Below are 18,759 nucleotides of genomic sequence, written 5' to 3' on the forward strand. Positions count from 1 at the left end.
ATGTGCAGACGAAACCACGTGATTTGAAGCATCATTGTAACTGGTTAATGATGACAACTCTGGCCCGAGTGCACTAGAAGGTTCAAAAAGTAAATCAGCATAGAGTTTTAGCCTTGTAGGTATATTGATACACGTAAGCTGGGCTTACGAAAAAATGTTTTTGTTGTTATAACTGAGACAGGCAGCCTCAGAGCCCAACCCTTCTGAGAGACACCTGCTCTGACTTATCCTCCCACTGCAGGCAAAAATCAGCTGCCCTTTCTTCTGAAGTTGTCCTTGACAAGATAACCACAGAACGGGTCATAGGTGGCCTCAACCCGCCTCTGGGTGGGGGCTTAACATCCTAATGAGGAAAAGTTCATCCTTTCCTCTATCCTGGGGGATCTAACCCTTGTCTAAAGAAAATGCATAGTCATCCCCAAGCTCTGAGCACCTGCACGAGGATCAATCCTGAATATTCATGATGAATTTGCATTTCCTTGTCTGTTCTTTGTAAAAGCCCACCTCCCCAAGCTGCCTGTGAGCAGTCTTGGAGGCAGCAGCCCCGATTGCTCCTTTCCTTGTATATTGAAATAAAGGTGTCTTTCTGATCTCCCACCTCAGCCTCTTGTTTATTGGCTGTAACAAGCCACGCTGAGCAAAACCTGGGGTTTTCACCTGGCAACATTTCTGGTGAGCCAGCCAGGAGTCACTGCTCGGTTCCTGAGATGGGCCATGCCGGGGACCAGGCGTGACGTCTGGTGCAACCTGGAGAGTTTTCCAGGAGACCTTAGGGCAGTTCTAAACACCAACCAGCCTTGGACCCAACAGCGACTCTGTGACATGAGACGTGACTGGTACCTAGGTAAGGCCTTAGAAGAGTCCCAAGAAGCAGGAGTATTGACCGTTAAGGGCATAAAAGACTCTAGGTTTGGTAAGTAACAGGGTAATTCCTAGGCAAGGCCTTACAAGAGTCCCAATAAACAGGAGTATTGACCATTGAGGGTATAAAAGGCTCTAGGTTTCTGTTGGTGCACCGAAGTAGGTTGTGTGAATGTGTAATGTGTGTGTCCGGACAATGAAGAAGTTAAAAAAAAAAAAGGGATCCTAAAATGTAGCCCATTAGGATCCATCTTTAAGAACGGGGAATATTTCAGGTCAGACCCTATAAAAAAGAAAAAGGTGATTTTCCTTTGTAACACCACATGGCCTCAATATGAATTGGCAGATGAAGAAAAGTGACCAACAAATTGGTCTCTAAATTATACTATCCTCCACCTTGATCTTTCCTGTACTCGAGAGGATAAATGAGATGAAAAGTATTATGTGAAAGCTTTTATGACTCTGTATCAGAACAAAAAGTTACCAAAAAAGTAAAATATTAGTTTAGAAAGAGACTGATAAATCACAACGGCCAGTCCTCCTCGCTCCTGGCCCTGAAGAAGATCTTTCAGTTCACGTCGCTTCAGCACCCATGCTGTCCCCTCCCTACGCCCTGCCCCTACCAGGCAGCGCTGTTAAATGACCCAGCCATCACCTTACAAGAAACCATCAGTTTAAGCCCAGCCACCCTACTGCCTACCTTGCCAAGCAAGAAAAAAACATGCTTGCCTAAAGACCATTGACCTGGTATATGCCAGTCGGCCTGACCTCACTGACCAGCCACTCCAAAACCCAGACATTGAACTGTTCACTCATGGAAACAGTTATACGAAACAAAGAAAAAGAAAAGCTGGGTATGTGATAGTCACTTTGGAGGAGATTTTAGAAGCTAATGAGCTTCCCCCAGGTACCTCTGCCCAGAAGGCCAAGCTCATTGCCATGCTCCAGGCCCTTAAAATCATCAAAGGACTAAAAAGGCCACTGAGGTTGTGAAACACCTCCTGAATGAAATCATCCCTCGATTTGGGCTTCCCATCTCCATTGGCAATGATAACTGGCCCCATTTTCGTTGAAATGGCAAATGTTTTGTTGTGTATTTTTACCACAATAAAACTTAAAAAGGGAAATAAATAGCCACATGAGGGAGAAGAATCTCTAGGTTGGTTCTGGTGAGTGCTTTAGGAAATCGTGGTGCAATAAAACATAAAACATGAGAAAACTGCAGCTGAAATGAATGCCAAGAGCATGGCAGAGGTATACTGATGAACAGTGGTCATTTCTCGGTTGATATCACCGTCAGCAACTCTATGGATACTTGAGTTACTGCTTCATATTCCATAGTTAAAGTTTTTTTTTTTAATGTATACAGATGAGCAACACCATGCTTAAAAAAATGAAATAACCTGTCCCAATCCTATCCTTATTTTGCTCAGTAGCTAAGATTTGAAACCAGGTCTGCTCTCACTAGGTGGGAAATTCTCTATTTACTTCTGATAGATGAAGACTACACCACCAAGTAAAAGGACATTGTAAAAGGTAAGTTAGGATTTTATATTTTCATGTTCACACTTGTGGGAGAAATGGCTTCATTAACTTTTTAAATGTCTTTATTAAGGCGTAATTTACGTACACTAAACTGTACATGTTTAAAGTGTAAAATATGATGTTCTGACACGTGTACACACCCACAAACCATCACCACCATCAAGATAGTGGACATATCTGTCACCCCCTTTCATATCCCTCTAGCCCTCTTGTCCCCATATCCCATCCCTAGGCAACCTCCGACCAGCTTTCTGTCACTATAGATTAATTTTCATTTCCTAGAATTGTATATAAATGGAGTCGTGCAGTACGTACTTCTTTTTAATCTGGCTTCTTTCACTCAGCACAACTATTTTGATATTTTGATATCCATTCATGTTGCTGCACGCATCAATAGTTCAATCCTATTTATTGCTGGTTAGTATTTCATTGTATGGATATACTACAATTTGTTTATTTGTTCAGTTGCTGATGGATAGCTGGGCTGTCTGGTTTTTGGCTCTTACAGATAAAACTGCTGTGAACATTTGTGGACAAGTCTTTGTGTAAGCACATGTTTTCTTTTCTCTTGGGTAAATACCTAGGAATGGAAAGGCTGCGTCATCCAATAAGTGTATCTTTAACTATTAATGATACTGCCGAGAGGTTTTCTAAAGTGATTGTTTCATTTTACATTCTTATCAGCAGTGTACCAAGAGTTCTAGTTCTTTCACATCCTCCCCACACTGGGTATGATCAGCCTTTTTAATTTTACCCATTTTTTTTTTTAATAGCATATGGTCTTCTCTCACTGTGGTTTTAATCTGCATTTTCCTAGTGACTAATGTTATTGAACATCTTTCCACGTGTTTATTTGCCACCCATAAACCTTCTTTGGTGAGGGGTCTCCTCAAATCTTTTGCCTGTTTTCTAATTGGGTTTTTGTTTTCTTATTATTCGATTTTTACAGTTCTTTTTATATTCTAAGTTTGTAAATATATTCTCCCAGTCTGTGGCTTATCTTGTCATTCTTTGGCCAATGGCTTTTAAGTTAAAATTGCTTCATTTTCATGGAGCCCAATTTATCAATATTTTCTTTTACGGATTATGCTTTCAGTGTCATAGCAAAGCTTTCCCTAAACCAAGGTCACAAAGATTTTCTCTTTTTTTTTTTCCTTTCTAAAAGTTTGATCACTTTCATTAAATTTTGTTGAAAGTTATTGAATATTATAAATCCATATTCACCTTTTACTTGAGTGCAAGTCTCCTCATTATTATTGCCAGCTTCTCTAGTTTTTTCTGTTCCTCCCATAGATTTCAGTGTTTGTGCCCTAGCATGAGTACGTTGTGAATTCTCGCTGTAAATAAGGCACTTGGCAGCAATCAATGCTCGTTTTGCTTCATCCATTTTTGTTGTTGTTCTCGAAGTCTTTTAAAGGAATCCCATATGTACCATGGCATTTCACTGTAAATGGCATTTCTAACAATAGGACATTTTTTCTACCTAAACACAAGATTAATAACTAGGTCCTAATATTTACTGAAGTTCTAAGACCATCTCTATCAATCTCTCTCTCTTGCTCTTTTTTTTTTTTTTTTGGCTGTTAATCTTCACTTACTCTTTCTCATTTCTAGTAATAAGTAATATTCGTTTCAAACCCTTGCTTTCTAAAATTTTACTTTATATTTAGCAACTGTCAAAATGTAAATATCTCTATAATGCTTGGTATTAATAATAATCATAATGGTACCTCAATCCTAAATAAATGTTTTAGCTGAGATGTTATGGTCATAGGAGATTTTAAAAATTAATGTGATAATTCATATACATAGTTTATCTGCAGAGAAGTAGGATAGAGCAAACAATAAAAAACTTACAAGCTTAAAAATATATTAGGATAAAATTCTGTAGGGGAAGTGGAACGATATACAAGTTCAAGGGGTAAAAGAACAATGTAAATTTTCCAATTGTTAAAGAACAGCTCTTCCTGGATCTTTTTAAATGCTATGCTTTTTAGATTGGAAACCCTGGTGGCGTAGTGGTTAAGTGCTAGGGCTGCTAACCAAAGGGTCGGCTGTTCATCTGCCAGGTGCTCCTTGGAAGCTCTATGGGGCAGTTCTACTCTGTCCTATAGGGTCGCTATGAGTCAGAACCGACTCAATGGCAGTGGGTTTGGTTTGGTTTTTGGTATGCTTTTTAGATTCTATGGGCTCCATTTAAAAGAGCATTCTTACTTTAAAATGTCAATATTGATGATATGCCAGAAATTATATCCGTTGCAGCTTTTTAAGCCATAATGAAAAATTTTAGATGTCAACTTAAAAGTTGTGCAGAGGTAACTACATTTTTCGAAACTTTCTTAGAAAGTATGTGGTAAAAAAAAAAAAAAATGTAGTAATGGTAATAGCCACTGCTCCAGGTACTGCCTCACATACAAGAGCTAGCAGGTGGACGCGTGGTGCTGGTTGAATGCTGGGCACCTGCCCGTAAGGAGGGAGATAGGATGTTCAGGAAGCTGGATTTACCTCAGGATATAGACTGTTTCTTTCTGGATATGACCCGGGAAGGTAAACACAAATATGGCATACTCCTCTTTTCTCTAAAAGGGAATTTGAAGTAAAGACCATAAGCGAAGCCAATCTTACACCCCATGGGTGGAGAATCTTCTTGGCAGGGTATTTGGGTAGAGGAAGAGGTAGAAAAATACATAGCCCAGGAGCGTGAGTTCTAAGCCACGCCCATGGAAGTACGGGAATGGTGTGCTCCCATGATTACAAGAATCACGGGGTCACGTCGGCCATCTTAAGAAGAAAGTGGTACGTACTGTGTGAACTGGAGCCAATGGCGGGGTGGGGGGAGGCAGATACTCTCTCTGTCTCTCATAAACACACACATCTCTATCTCTTTGTCTCTCTCTCCACCAGCCTGATGTTTCTCCTAGAGATTCTGTGTATCTGCTCCATTGCTACTGGTCAATCTTAATTTTCCCACACAAATACCACAGAGGCTGGTCTGGCTGGCTTAGTAGATTTCCCTCTGGGCCTTTGGGCAGAGCCCTTTATGCCAGGCCACCTGTGTCAGCCAGTCGGTGTCCCCTTGTGCAAAGACCAGTCTAACCTTACTTGCCTCATGGGAGGGGTGCTGGAAGGGGACTGTTTCAGAGGTTTCAGAATCTTGGATTAGAAACAACTCTAACTGACAGGTCCAGTTGAGTGTATATACTTTGGGGTTGGGATGGAAGCTTGATCTTCCCCATACTGGCTTGTCCCAATCCCCTCCCACAAATCAAGTAGAAATAAAGGCCTTGATTCTCATATGGACATTAAAATTAAGATCAAGAGAACACAGGAATTTTCTAAGTCCAAAAAAAATACCCTAAGCAACAGGAAGTATCTTATCTTTGCCCAGATTAAAAGTGCTAGAAGCAGCGGGTTAGGGAGAAGCCAAAGAAGAATTCTAGAAACCTCAGGCCTTTTCCAAAACCCTGAAGTAAGGAACCCGTTAAAAAAGTAAATACAGAAAGGGGGTAGACAAAGGGAGGATTGTAGCATACCAGGCACTTCCCTGCTTCATTTGACCAACAAAGGTTTGGGAATCCCTCTGCCCAAAATGTCTGTCTCACCTACAGCATCATTTTCTTCTTTGAGGTTAGGTCTTGAAAGCCTTTATTATAAAGCCCTGTCAACCAGTCACACTTAAAATGGAATCAGCTTATCCAATTGGTAGTTTAGAGAACAGGGATTCAGGAAAACTAGGACATCAGGATAGACAAATCTTGATAGAAAAAGAATAGCTGTGGTGGGGCCTTTAAGTGTGATCTGTCAGGTGTCATGAGGGACCAGGGGCAGAGGGGGAAGAAAGGAGCTCCTTGGAGATGGAGGGACACTGCTATCACCTTGGCCAAATTTCTTGTTTCCATCAGAGTGAGCCCTGCTACTAAAAATGGAGAATTACCGCTAAAAGAGAGATAGATGAACTAAAAGGTCTAATGTAATATTATAATATGTTGGGCAATCTGTCAAAATTTTAAATGTGTACTCTGAGTGTTATGAATTAAACTGTGTCCCCCTCAAAATATGTGTTGGAATTCGAACCCCTTTACCTGTGGATGTCATCCTGTTTGAAAATAGGATTGTCTTTGTTGTGTTACTTAGATCATACCTGAGTAGGGAGAGTTTTAAATCTAATCACCTCTGACTTATGAAAAGAGCAGATTAAACACAGAGAGACACACACACACACGGGTAAAGACAGACGCCATGTGAGGATCGCCAAGGAACCAAGCAGCACCCAAGGCTACTGACAAGGGACAAATATACAGCTGAGACCCTGATGGGGACTTTTAGTCTCCTGCACCGTGAGAAAATAAATTTCTGTTCTTTAAAGACACCCATTTACAGTGTTTGTGTGATAGCAGCCCAGCTCATTCTACTTTTAGGAATTGGTTCTGCAGATATCATCATACACATCCATAGACACGCGAGTATAGTCTTTGCAACATTGTAATAAAATATTAAAAAATCCATCATCAGAGGCCTGATTAAATAAGTAAATACAAGAGAAGGAGCTGGAGATATAGAACACTTTCTAAGAGAGAGAGAGAGACAGGGAACACTTTCCAAGATACATCGTGAAAAAAGCTGGCATAGAACAGCACGTACAGGTGGCCTTGGATGTTGCACAGGATACCAACTTGGGCAAATGTTAAAATCAATATTCAGTTAAAGTTGAGACCAAAGCTAAATATGACCGTCGCAGAATGAGACTTCTGGGATGCAAGACTAAATCTGAAATTTTATTCCAAAAACAAGACAAAACAAAACCCACTGCTGTTGAGTCGGTTCTGACTCATTGTGACCCTACAGGACAGAGTAGAACTGTCTCTTATGGTTTCCGAGGCTGTAAATCTTTACAGAAGCAGGCTGCCACATCTTTCTCCTGTGGTTCGAGTCGCCAGTCTTTCAGTTAGCAGCCCGAGGACTTAACCACTGCACCACCGGCACTCCTTTTAATTTTATCCCGAAGTTATTAGTATTTTATTATTAAAATTGCTAGTTGTAAAATTTTCAGTTTGACGTTACAGTGCAAGAAGAGTAATCTCTCGGTATATTCAGCTGCAAGATGGCCCCCGTGATCACTTCACTACAGTTTTGTGATATTAAACAGATGCTCACTTTCCACTGAGAATAGTGGAGAAGCCAGATATTTTTTGTCTACTACATTTTTCAGTACTTTCTTCTTTATACCATTTGCTTCATTATGTCTGGATGAAAGGTGCTTTATCATGGATTTCATGATTTTTTATGCTTATGAAATGTTGACGTGGAGAATCTGACCTTTCTTTTTTTTTTATACCTATGAAGCAGTTTTATTCCACATACATAGGGTTGCCATGAGTTGGAATCACCTCGACTGCAACTAACAACAAATATCAACTGAAGAGAAGGAGATATGATATATTGACTTAGTTTCTCAAGCCTGGTCTCACTTGTTTAAAAGGTGTTTTAGCCTACGAAGTCTCATTCCTCATACCATCAGCTGACATTACTTTTTTAAATTCATTTTTGTAAGATGCGAATTCCCAAATAGGATTTATTCCTGAAAGACTCATAGACTAAATGGAATTAAATACCAAAAATTGAACATAATTCTTAAAGGTTATTTTGTTTAATACAATGAATGCAAGATAAACACTAAAACAGGTGACAAAGATTAGAATTATGATTTAATCGAGCCTGTTTTTCTGCCTTGTATTATTTAATTATTTAGCATTTGTTGACACACAAAAAATATTGTTCTTAAGTTATCTAGATAACACCCTCTCTCAATATTCTTTTCAACTCAATCTTGTCCCTTGTCTACTATTTAAAAGTCCTTAATCATTGTTAAAAAATAAAATCATCAGATACCATATGATCCACCAATCCTACTCCTAGAAATAGATCCTAGAGAAATAAGAGCCATCACACGAATAGACATAGGCACACCCATGTTCATTGCAGCATTGTTCACAGTAACAAAAAGATGGAAACAATGTAGATGCCCATCAACAGATGAATGGATAAACAAGCTCTGGTACATATACACAATGGAGCACTAAACAATGGTAAAGAACAATGATGACTCTGCCAAGCATCTCACAACGTGGATGAATCTGGAAGGCATTATGCTGAGTGAAATAAGTCAATCACAAAAGGATAAATTTTGTATGAGACCACTACTACAAAAACTCATGAAAATGTTTACACACAAAAAGAAACAATCTTTGATGGGTATGAGGGAGGAGAAGGGTGGGAATGGAAAAATACAAAATAGAAAATAGATAAGTGATAAATTTGGTAAAGGGTAAGACAGTACACAATACTAGGGAAGGCAGCACAACTTGTACAAGGCAAAGTCATGGAAGCTCCATAGACACATTCAAACTCCCTGAGGGACCGAATTACTGAACTTAGGGCTATGGCGACCATGGTCTCAAGGAACATCTAGCTCAGTTGGCATAACATAGTTTATAAAGAATATGTTCTACATTCTACCTTGGTGAGTAGCATCTGGGGTCTTAAAAGGTTGTGAGTGGCCGTCTGACATACTCCACTGGTCTCACCCCATCTGGAGATAGGGAGAATGAAGAAAACCAAGACAAAAGGGAAAGATTAATCCACAGGAATAATGGACCACAAGTACTACAGCTTCCACCAGACTAAATCCAGTACAGCTAGATGGTGCCCGGCTACCACCACTGACTGCTCTGACAGGGATGACAGTAAAGGGTCCTGGACAGAGCTGGGAAAAAAATGTAGAACAAAATCCTAAACTGCAAAAAAAAAAAAGGGGGGGGCAGACTTACTGGTCTGACAGAGACGGGAGAAACCTCGAGAGTATGGCCCCTGGAAATCCTTTTAGCTCAGTACTGAAGTCACTCCTGAGGTTCACCCTTCAACCAAAGATTAGCCAGGTGCATAACAACAAAACGAGACCAAATGGGTATACCAACCCATGGGCAAGGACTAGGAGGCAGGAAGGCACAGGAAAGCTGATAATAGGGAACCTGAGGTCAAGAAAGGGTGAGTGTTACCATTTACAGTAGGCCCAAGAAGATAAAATACTTAGGAATAAATCTTACTGGAGATGTAAAAGACTTATACAAAGAAAACTACAAAACACTTCTGCAAGAAACCAAAAGAGACCTACATAAGTAGAAAAACATAACTTGCTCATGGATAGGAAGACTTAACATTTTTAAAATGTCTGTACAACCAAAAGCAATCTATAGATTTAATGCAATTCTGATCCAAATTCCAGCAACATTTTTTAATGAGATGGAGAAACAAATCACCAACTTCATATGGAAGGGAAAGAGGCCCCAGATAAGTGAAGCACTACTGAAAAAGAAGAACAAAGTGGGAGACCTCACTCTACCTGATTTTAGAAACTATTATACCACCACAGTAGTCAAAACAGCCTGGTACTGGTACAACAACAGATACATAGACCAATGGGACAGAATTGAGAATCCAGACAGAAATCCATCCACATATGAGCAATTGATATTTGACAAAGGCCCCAAATCAGTTAAATGGGGAAGAGAGTCTTTTTAAAAAGCAGTGTTGGCATAAATGGATATCCATCTGCAAAAAAATGAAAGAAGACCCATACCTCACACCATGCACAAAAACTAACTCAAAAGGGAACAATAAAGATCATGGAAGAAAATAAGGGACAACATTAGGAGCCCTAATACATGGCATAAAAAGTATACAAAACATTACTAACAATGCCGAAGAAAAACTAGATAACCGGGAACTCCTAAAAATTGAACACCTATGCTCATCCAAAGAGTTCACCAAAAGAGTAAGGAGATTACCTACAGACTGGGAAAAAGTTTTTAGCTATGACATTTCCGATCAGCGCCCGATCTCAAAAATCTACATGATACTGCAAAAAGACAAATAACCCAATTAAAAAATGGGCAAAAGATATGAACAGACACTTCACTAAAGAAGACATTCAGGTAGCTAACAGATACATAAGGAAATGCTCATGATCATTAGCCATTAGAGAAATGCAAATCAAAACTACAATAAGATTCCATCTCACTCCAACAAGGCTGGCATTAATCCAAAAAACACAAGATAATAAATGTTGGAGAGGTTGTGGAGAGACTGGAACACTTATACACTGCTGGTGGGAATGTAAAATGGTACAAACACTTTGGAAATCGATTTGGCGCTTCCTTAAAAAGCTAGAAACAGAAGTACTATACGACCCAGCAATCCCGCTCCTTGGAATATATCCTAGAGAAATAAGAGCCTTTATGCAAATGGATATATGCGCACCCATGTTCATTGCAGCACTGTTTACAATAGCAAAAAGATGGAAGCAACCAAGGTGCCCATCAATGAATGAATGGATAGATAAATTATGGTATATTCACACAATGGAATACTACACATCAATAAAGAACAGTGATGAATCTGTGACACATTTCATGACATGGAGGAATCTGTAGGGCATTATGCTGAGTGAAATTAGTTGCAAAAGGACAAATATTGTATAAGACCACTATTATAAGAACTCAAGAAATAGTTTAAACAGAGAAGGAAATAGTCTTTGATGGTTATGAAGGGAGGATGGAGGGAGGGAGAGAGGGAGAGAGGTATTTACTAATTAGATAATAGATAAGAACTACTTTAGGTGAAGGGGAAGGCAACACACAATACAGGAGAGGTCAGCACAACTGGACTAAACCAAAGCAAAGAGTTTCTGGAATAAACTGAATGCTTCGAAGGCCAGTGTAGCAGGGGCTACACTGTAGCAGGGGGGTTTGGGAACCATGGTTTCAGGGGACACCTAAGTCAATTGGCATAATAAAATCTATTAAGAAAACATTCTGCATCCCACTTCGGAGAGTGGCATCTGGGGTCTTAAACGCTAGCATGCGTCCATCTAAGATGCATCAATTAGTCTCAACCCACCTGGATCAAAGGAGAATGAAGAACACCAAGGACACAGTGTAATTATGAGCCCAAAGAGACAGAGAGCCACATAAAGCAGAGACTACATCAGCCTGAGACTAGAAGAACTAGATGATGCCCGGCTACAACCGATGACTGCCCTGACAGGGAACACAACAGAGAACCCCTGAGGGAGCAGGAGAGCAATGGGATGCAGACCTCAAATTCTCATAAAAAGGCCAGACTTAATGGTCTGACTGAGATTAGGAGGACCCTGGTGGTCATGGCCCCCAGACCTTCTGTTAATCCAAGACAGAAACCATTCCCAAAGCCAACTCTTCAGACAGGGATTGGATTGGACAATGGGATAGAAAAAGATGCTGGTGAAGAATGAGCTTCTTGGATCAAGTAGACATTTGAGACTATGTTGGCATCTCCTATCTGGAGGGGAGATGAGAGGGCAGAGGGAGTCAGAAGCTGGTGGAATGGACACGAAAAGAGAGAGTGGAGGGAGGGAGTGGGCTGTCTCATTAGGGGGAGAGAAATTAGGAGTATATAGCAAGGGGTATATAAGTTTTTCTGTAACAGACTGACTTGATTTGTAAACTTTCACTTAAAGCACAATAAAAATTAAAAAAAAAAGAAAGGGAGAGTGTTGACATGTCGTGAGGTTGGCAACCAATGTCACTAAACAATATGTGTACTAATTGTTTAAGGAGAAGCTAGTTTGTTCTGTAAAGCTTTGTTGAAAGCACGATTAGAAAAATTACTAAAATTTAAAAAAATAAAATAATCACTAAGTATTGTGGCATTTTACTATTGCAATACTAAATACAGTAATGCCGGTGAAAACCGGAACCTGTGTAAGGTAGAAACCTGTCAGAGAAGGAAAACCCACTGGGTGTTTATGAGGTAGGATTCTTAATAAAGAGTGAAAGAAAAGTTGTAAGTACCCTTTCAAGGGCGGGAAACTTGCAACTCTCGGAAGAACAAGGTAGCCCCTTGAGTTCTGGCTCTGTCTTAGTTATCTAGAGCTGCTGTACAGAAATACCACAAGTGGATAGCTTTAACAAATAGAATTCTATTTTCTCGCAGTTTAAGAGGCTGAAAGTCCAAATTCAGAGTGCCAGCTCTAGGGGAAGGCTTTCTCTTTCTCTCTCTGTCAGCTCTGGAGGAAGGTCCTTGTCTCTTCAGCTTCTACTCCTGGGCAATCTTCATGTGGCTTGCCATCTCTTTTCCCACATCTCTGCTACTCTTGATTGCTTGTTTAATCTCTTTTATATCTTCATATCTCATTAACATAACAAAGACAGCTCATTCCCAAACAGGATTATAACCACAGTCACAGAGATTAGGCTTTACAGCATGTAGTTCATGGAGGACATAATTCAACCCATAATATTCTACCCATTAGGCCTCAAAATTCATGTTCTTCCCACATGCAAAACACATTCACCCCATCAGTCTTAAATCAGTTTTAAATTTTAAATCAGTCATCCCAACGGTCTTAAAAAAAAAAAAAAATCTCATCTTCTGAGGTATCTAAATCAAATACGAGACTTCAGGCACATTCCATTCTAGGGCAAAATTCCTCTTCATCTGTGAACCTGTGAAATCTAGATTACAAATTATCTGTTTCCTAAGCACAGTTTTTTTTTTTTTTTAAGTACAGTGGTGGAACAGATACAAGGTAAACATTCCCATTACAAATAGGAGAAAATGAAGGGAAAGAAGGGATAATGGGCACCAAGCAAGTTCAAAACCCAGCAGAACAATTAACATTACCTCTCAAGTGTTGGAAATAAATCTCTGTTCTGCAAGACCATCTGGGCAATGGCCTCGCCCTTCAGACTCTGGGTGTTGGCCATACCCTCTGGATTCTGGGAGGGAGACCCTCAGTCCTGGTCTTCAGCTTTGCCTTCCAGGCCCACTGGAATGGCAATTCTGCTCCTTGGGCTTTAGGCAGCCACATTCTCCTAGTCCATCTGAGTGGTGACCCCAACCCTCAGCCCCAGCAAGCCCCATTCTTTAGCCCCTTGGGCATGGCACCCCATCCCCTCAGCTTTGGGCAGCGGCCCCCATCCTCCTGGCACGCCTTTATGGCAGCCCCACACTCCAGAACCCAGTTGGCAAAGATCTGACTCTTTGACACCTAGGATGTTTTGACCCCACCCTTTGAAACTGAGAAGGCCCTGCTTCCCGTGCTCCTTCCAACAGTTCTGTTGATTTCAGAGCTGCTGCAGAGATGGTTCTTCTCTTCTCTTAGAGGACAACACATGTAGCTCCTTTCGTCTGTTTCCTGCTGGTAAAATTCCAAGAGGCAAACAGCGTTCTTTCCTTTCCTTCTTTCTCTGTCCCCTTCAGCCTAAGTTGATGGATTTTCTGCTGTGGTGGTTGGTTAGGTCCATCAGCCACATGCTTAATCTCTTTAACAAAAGATTGTGTAGCCAGGTCTTGGACATGTGTCCTTAGTTTATAGAACAGAATTTTCCAAATCTTTAAGTTCTGTTTTCCTTTTCCATCATTCATTTTTTAAGTCCATCTCATTCCTCTCGAATTTTACTATAAGTGAAAAGAAGAAACCACATGGCCCCTTTAAGACCTTGTTTAGAAATCTCCTCAGCCAGATATCCAAGTTCATCACTTACAAGTTCTACCCCCAACCAAACATTCAAACATAATTCAGACAAGGTCTCTGCCACTGCATAAAAAGTATTGCCCTTTCTCCATTGTCCAATCACACGTTCGTCGTTTTCTTTTAAAGCCTCATCATAAGTACATTTAACATCCACATTTATAGCAATATTCTGTTGCTGGCACCATATGTATTCACCTCAAGATTCATCTAGACATTTATAGTAAAAAAAAAAACCCAGTGCCGTCAAGTCGATTTTGACTCATAGCGACCCTTTAGACATTTATAATACATGTGGTATATTAACAATAAATCTAAGATGATAGAAACTTTCTCTATACCTCTCTTCACTTCTTTTTGAGCCCTCAGCAGAATTGCCTTTGACATCCATAATTATACCAACAGTCCCTTCAAGGCAATCTAGGCTTTTACTATTAGGCGCCTTAAAATTCTTCCAGCCTCCATCCATTACCCAATTCCAAAACCAGTTTCACATTGTAGGTATTTGTTAGAGTAGCACCCCCACTTCTTGGTACCAAATTCTGTCTTAGTGATCTAGTTTTGCTATAACAGAAATACCACAAGTGGATGGCTTTAACAAACAGAATTTTATTTGCTCACAGTTTAGGAGGCTAGAAGTCCAAATTCAGAGCACCGGCTCTAGGGGAAGGCTTTCTCTCTCTATTGTCTCATCAGTTTCTGCTTTCTGTTTCCTTGGAGAGCTCCATGTGTCTTGGTATCTATCTAATCCCATCTCTCCTCTGCTTGTTCATTTAATCTCTTTTACATCTCAAAAGACTACCCTACACTAATCCTTCATTAACATAATAAGGATAACCCATTCCCAAATGGGATTATACCCACACGCATTAAGATTTAGGTTTTACAACTCATTAGGTTAGGATTTACAACACATATGTCTTAGGCTGGGTTCTTTTAGAGAAGCAAAACCAGTTTTATATATAAAACCAAAAATCAAACCTGTTGCCGTCAAGTCCATTCCTACTCATAGAGACCCTACATGACAGAGTTAAACTGCCTCATAGAGTTTCTGAGGAGTACCTGATGGATTCGAACTGCCGACCTTTTGGTTAGCAGCTGTAGCACTTAACCACTACACCACCAGGGTTTCCAAATATATATGTAGAGAGATTTATTTCAAAGAAATGGCCCACATGATTGTAGAGGCTGAAATGTCCCAAGTCTGGATTAGGATAGGAGTGTCTCCCGATTCATGCAGCCGCAGGGGCTGGGAAGCCCAAGATCAGCAGGTCAAAGAACAGGGCTCCGCTCACAGGCCGTGAAGATTGATGAATCCCAATATCGGCAGATAATCTGATAGCTCAAGTCCCAAGAACTGGAGGTCAGACAAACAGGAGGCAGCCGCAGGTTTCAGAGTGAGCAAAATCCCAGAACATCTGCTTATATTTGGCTACAGGCCACACCCCAAGGAAACTCCCTTTCAAATGATTGGCTGCTCACAGCAGATCCCATCATGGGAGTGATCACATATATACACTGAGAATCATGGCCCAGCCAAGCTGACACACAATCTTGACCATCACCCCATATTTTTGAGAGACAATTCAATCCATATCAGGCTCTTACAGGTTTCATTGTATACATTTGTACTTCAACTGACTGATAGGATTTTAATATATGAAGCATAAAAGACATTTTCACCTCGAGATTCATCTAGACATTTATAGTACGTGTGATATATTAACAATAAATCCAAAGGTGTTGCTTGTGTACGTTACTAATGTTGATACCCTGATTAGCTCTGGTGGTAGTTTATGTAATCCCATCTCCAGATCAGGCACAAGTTCCGGGGTACCATAAATGATGCTGAGTTAGGAATTCAGCTATTTAGACTTCCAAAAACAGGCTGAAGTCCAATCCACAGATTTTTGCTTGAATATCAAGACCAAGGAGTACCTGGATGGTGCAAATGGTTAACATACTTGGCTGCTAACCTAAAGGTTTGTGGTTCAAATCTACCTAGAGGCACCTTGGAAGAAAGACCTGGCAATCTACTTCCAAAAGATTACAACCATTGAAAACCCTATGGAGCACAGCTCTACTCTGAGGCACATGGGGTCACCATGAGTCAGAGACAACTCGACAGCAACTGTTTTTTTTTTTTTTTAATGCTCATTAAAGGGATTGATAAAATCATATATATTGAACAAAGTTGTGAGCTTACATTCAAGTAAGGAAATGCTGTTTGTTGAAGTTGCAAGTGGTCGAGCAGGAATTCTGTACTACCTGGTTATATGTAGGAGAGTTTCGAGCCACAAGCTACTTGGAGCCTGCACACCTGGGAATCTAGTGAGGGAGCTTCACCTAGGGTAAAGGCAGTGGAACATTTGTGTTTGAAAATGCTCATGGCTGGACAAAACTGAGTAGGAAAGTCCCAAGTACGGTGGGGGTCTTGTGTCCCGACAACCCTTGGACATGGGGTGCAGTTCTAGGGGGCATATTACCATTTTGGGGTGTTTGGAAGGCCCTCGTGGGTAGAGATGGCATTTCCAACAACTTTCAGAGGCATCAGATCAGATCCTGAGCCCCCTGTAGTCACAAGCACAGTCAGCACAGCCATGGGCTTAAAAGCACAACCTCCCAAGACCCCAGTGAGCAACCTGTTGACAGCTCGGGGTGAAGAGAGAAGCTTTGCCAGAGGAATTGGTCTCAGCCAGCACACAAGGATTCTCCAGTAAATCACCAGGAGCAACCTGGTGGTCTACCTGGAGATGACAGAGTGACTGGGCAGGGGCCAGGCTGGGACAGAGCAGCTGGGCCTGTGAGAGGCCCAGGGCCACAGGGAGCCCAGGTCTGATTAGCCTCCATTTGAAAGGCCCTTCCCCAGGGACTGTACCAAGTCCTAGGAATTCAGGGGGCGTTGGATCTAGGCAAGTGACCCATTGTTCGGTATTATTGGTTATGTGTCTCTTCTCTTCTGGAAAGCCTCCCTTTGGAATATTGCAGTTCAGGGAGACAACACATGTCCAGTTGGTGGTCCCAGATTCCTGTTTGAGAATGGTGCCTGATTTCCACAGGGTGCCTGATTTCCCCAGAAGATGACCCATCCTTGAGTACCAATGGGACTCTGAGGCAAGTTACAGGTGGCAGAGAAAGGCCCAGACCCAGAGCAACACAGGAGCTCTTGACTACAAAAGCATCCAAAGAGGAATAAACAGGATGTATGAGATTTTCTCCTAAAACTCAGGGAGTCATAGAATTTAGACCCATCCATGAAAGTTGACAGGAACTGTGAGTTCAATCCTATCATTACATAAAGTAGAAAAGAGAAACCCAAAGATGGGAAGGGATTTGCCTAAGGTCCCATAGCTGGTGGGTGGTAAAACTAGTGCTAGACTCTGGTCCCCTAATTCCTTGTCCAATATCCCTACTCCCATTCAACAAATAGGTGCCTGTCCACTGCCAACTGCCAATGCAAATTTTGGCCAATATCCCCTGTCCCCAGAGGACATATCCCATGTCCGAATAAAGTTTAATTTTGAATAGTACAGGCTTGAATTGTGCTGAAGAATTTTGGAATCAGGACTTTGGAAGCCAGCATCCAGTCAGAGAAGTCTTGACCCCACCCAGGTGTACCACCTCCCGGGCCATGTGGGGGTGATGCTCTCCTGGCATCATTAATGGGCTCCTAATTTTTTTTTTAACCTTGAATGCTACCACTCATCTGTCAGTTTGTTGTATTATGGTGGCCTGTGTGTTGCAGGGATGTTAGAAGCTATGCCACCAGGATTTCAAATACCAACAGGGTCACCAATTGTGGAAAGGTTTTAATGGAATTTCCAGACTAATACAGACTAGGAAGAAAGGCCTTACAATCTACTTCTGAAAATTGTCCAATGAAAACCCTATAGATCACAACAGAATCAATCTAGTGCTGGAAAATGAAACCGCCTAGGCTGGAAAGCACTATGCAGCAGCTGCAACAATGGACTCAAACATGCTGATAGCATGAGGTTGGTGCAGGACCTGGCAAAGTTTCATTGTTTTGTACATAAGGTAGCCATGAATTGGAGTTGACTTGATGGCAACTAAAAACAACCTTGGATGCTTGAGGGTTAGGTTTTACCTGCTCAGGAGTTCCGGCTTCCCCAGCTATGAGTCAAGGGTACCCTGTACTCTGGAGCCAACTAACTGCCCACCACCAGGACCAGTCTCAGCCACCAGAGAGGAGCTGTGGTTTTGGTTTCCCCTCTAAACCTTGCTTGTCCTCCTAGAAGCCTGGCTGATAATTCCGATTCCCAAAGAAGGGTGTCTCTCCACCCACACTATTATTTCTTTCACTCTCGGGCATCCCCCTCCCTCTGGAGTGTGCAAGGATATGAGTCCCCCAAAGTCAAACCCAAAACTAACAGGCCCCCAGCCTGGACCCTGCCTTTACTTGGTTGGGGTAACTGCCACCATGCAGGGTATGCAGAAGGTGAGAAATGTGTTCCCCCAAATCTACATCCCTGTGACTAATGGGGATGACAGAAAGAAGACTCATTACTACAGGGTCATCCATGTAAAAGTAGTGCAAATTTCATTAAAAAAAAATCAGTAGATCTGACTGTGTAAAAAATTTAAGCATCTGTGTATCAAAACAGACAGAGGGTTGGTTACTTAAATATTTTTTTAATCTTTAAATATTTTTGACCAAGGATTAATATCGTTTGTATACAAGAGCTCTTATAAAAGCAGTAGGAAAAGGTGATCATCTAAGAGAAAAGGAACAGGATATTCCTATCTTAGCTAGTGCTGCTGCG

Source organism: Loxodonta africana, chromosome 1 (genome assembly GCF_030014295.1).
Source record: "Loxodonta africana isolate mLoxAfr1 chromosome 1, mLoxAfr1.hap2, whole genome shotgun sequence".
Classification (NCBI taxonomy): domain Eukaryota; kingdom Metazoa; phylum Chordata; class Mammalia; order Proboscidea; family Elephantidae; genus Loxodonta; species Loxodonta africana.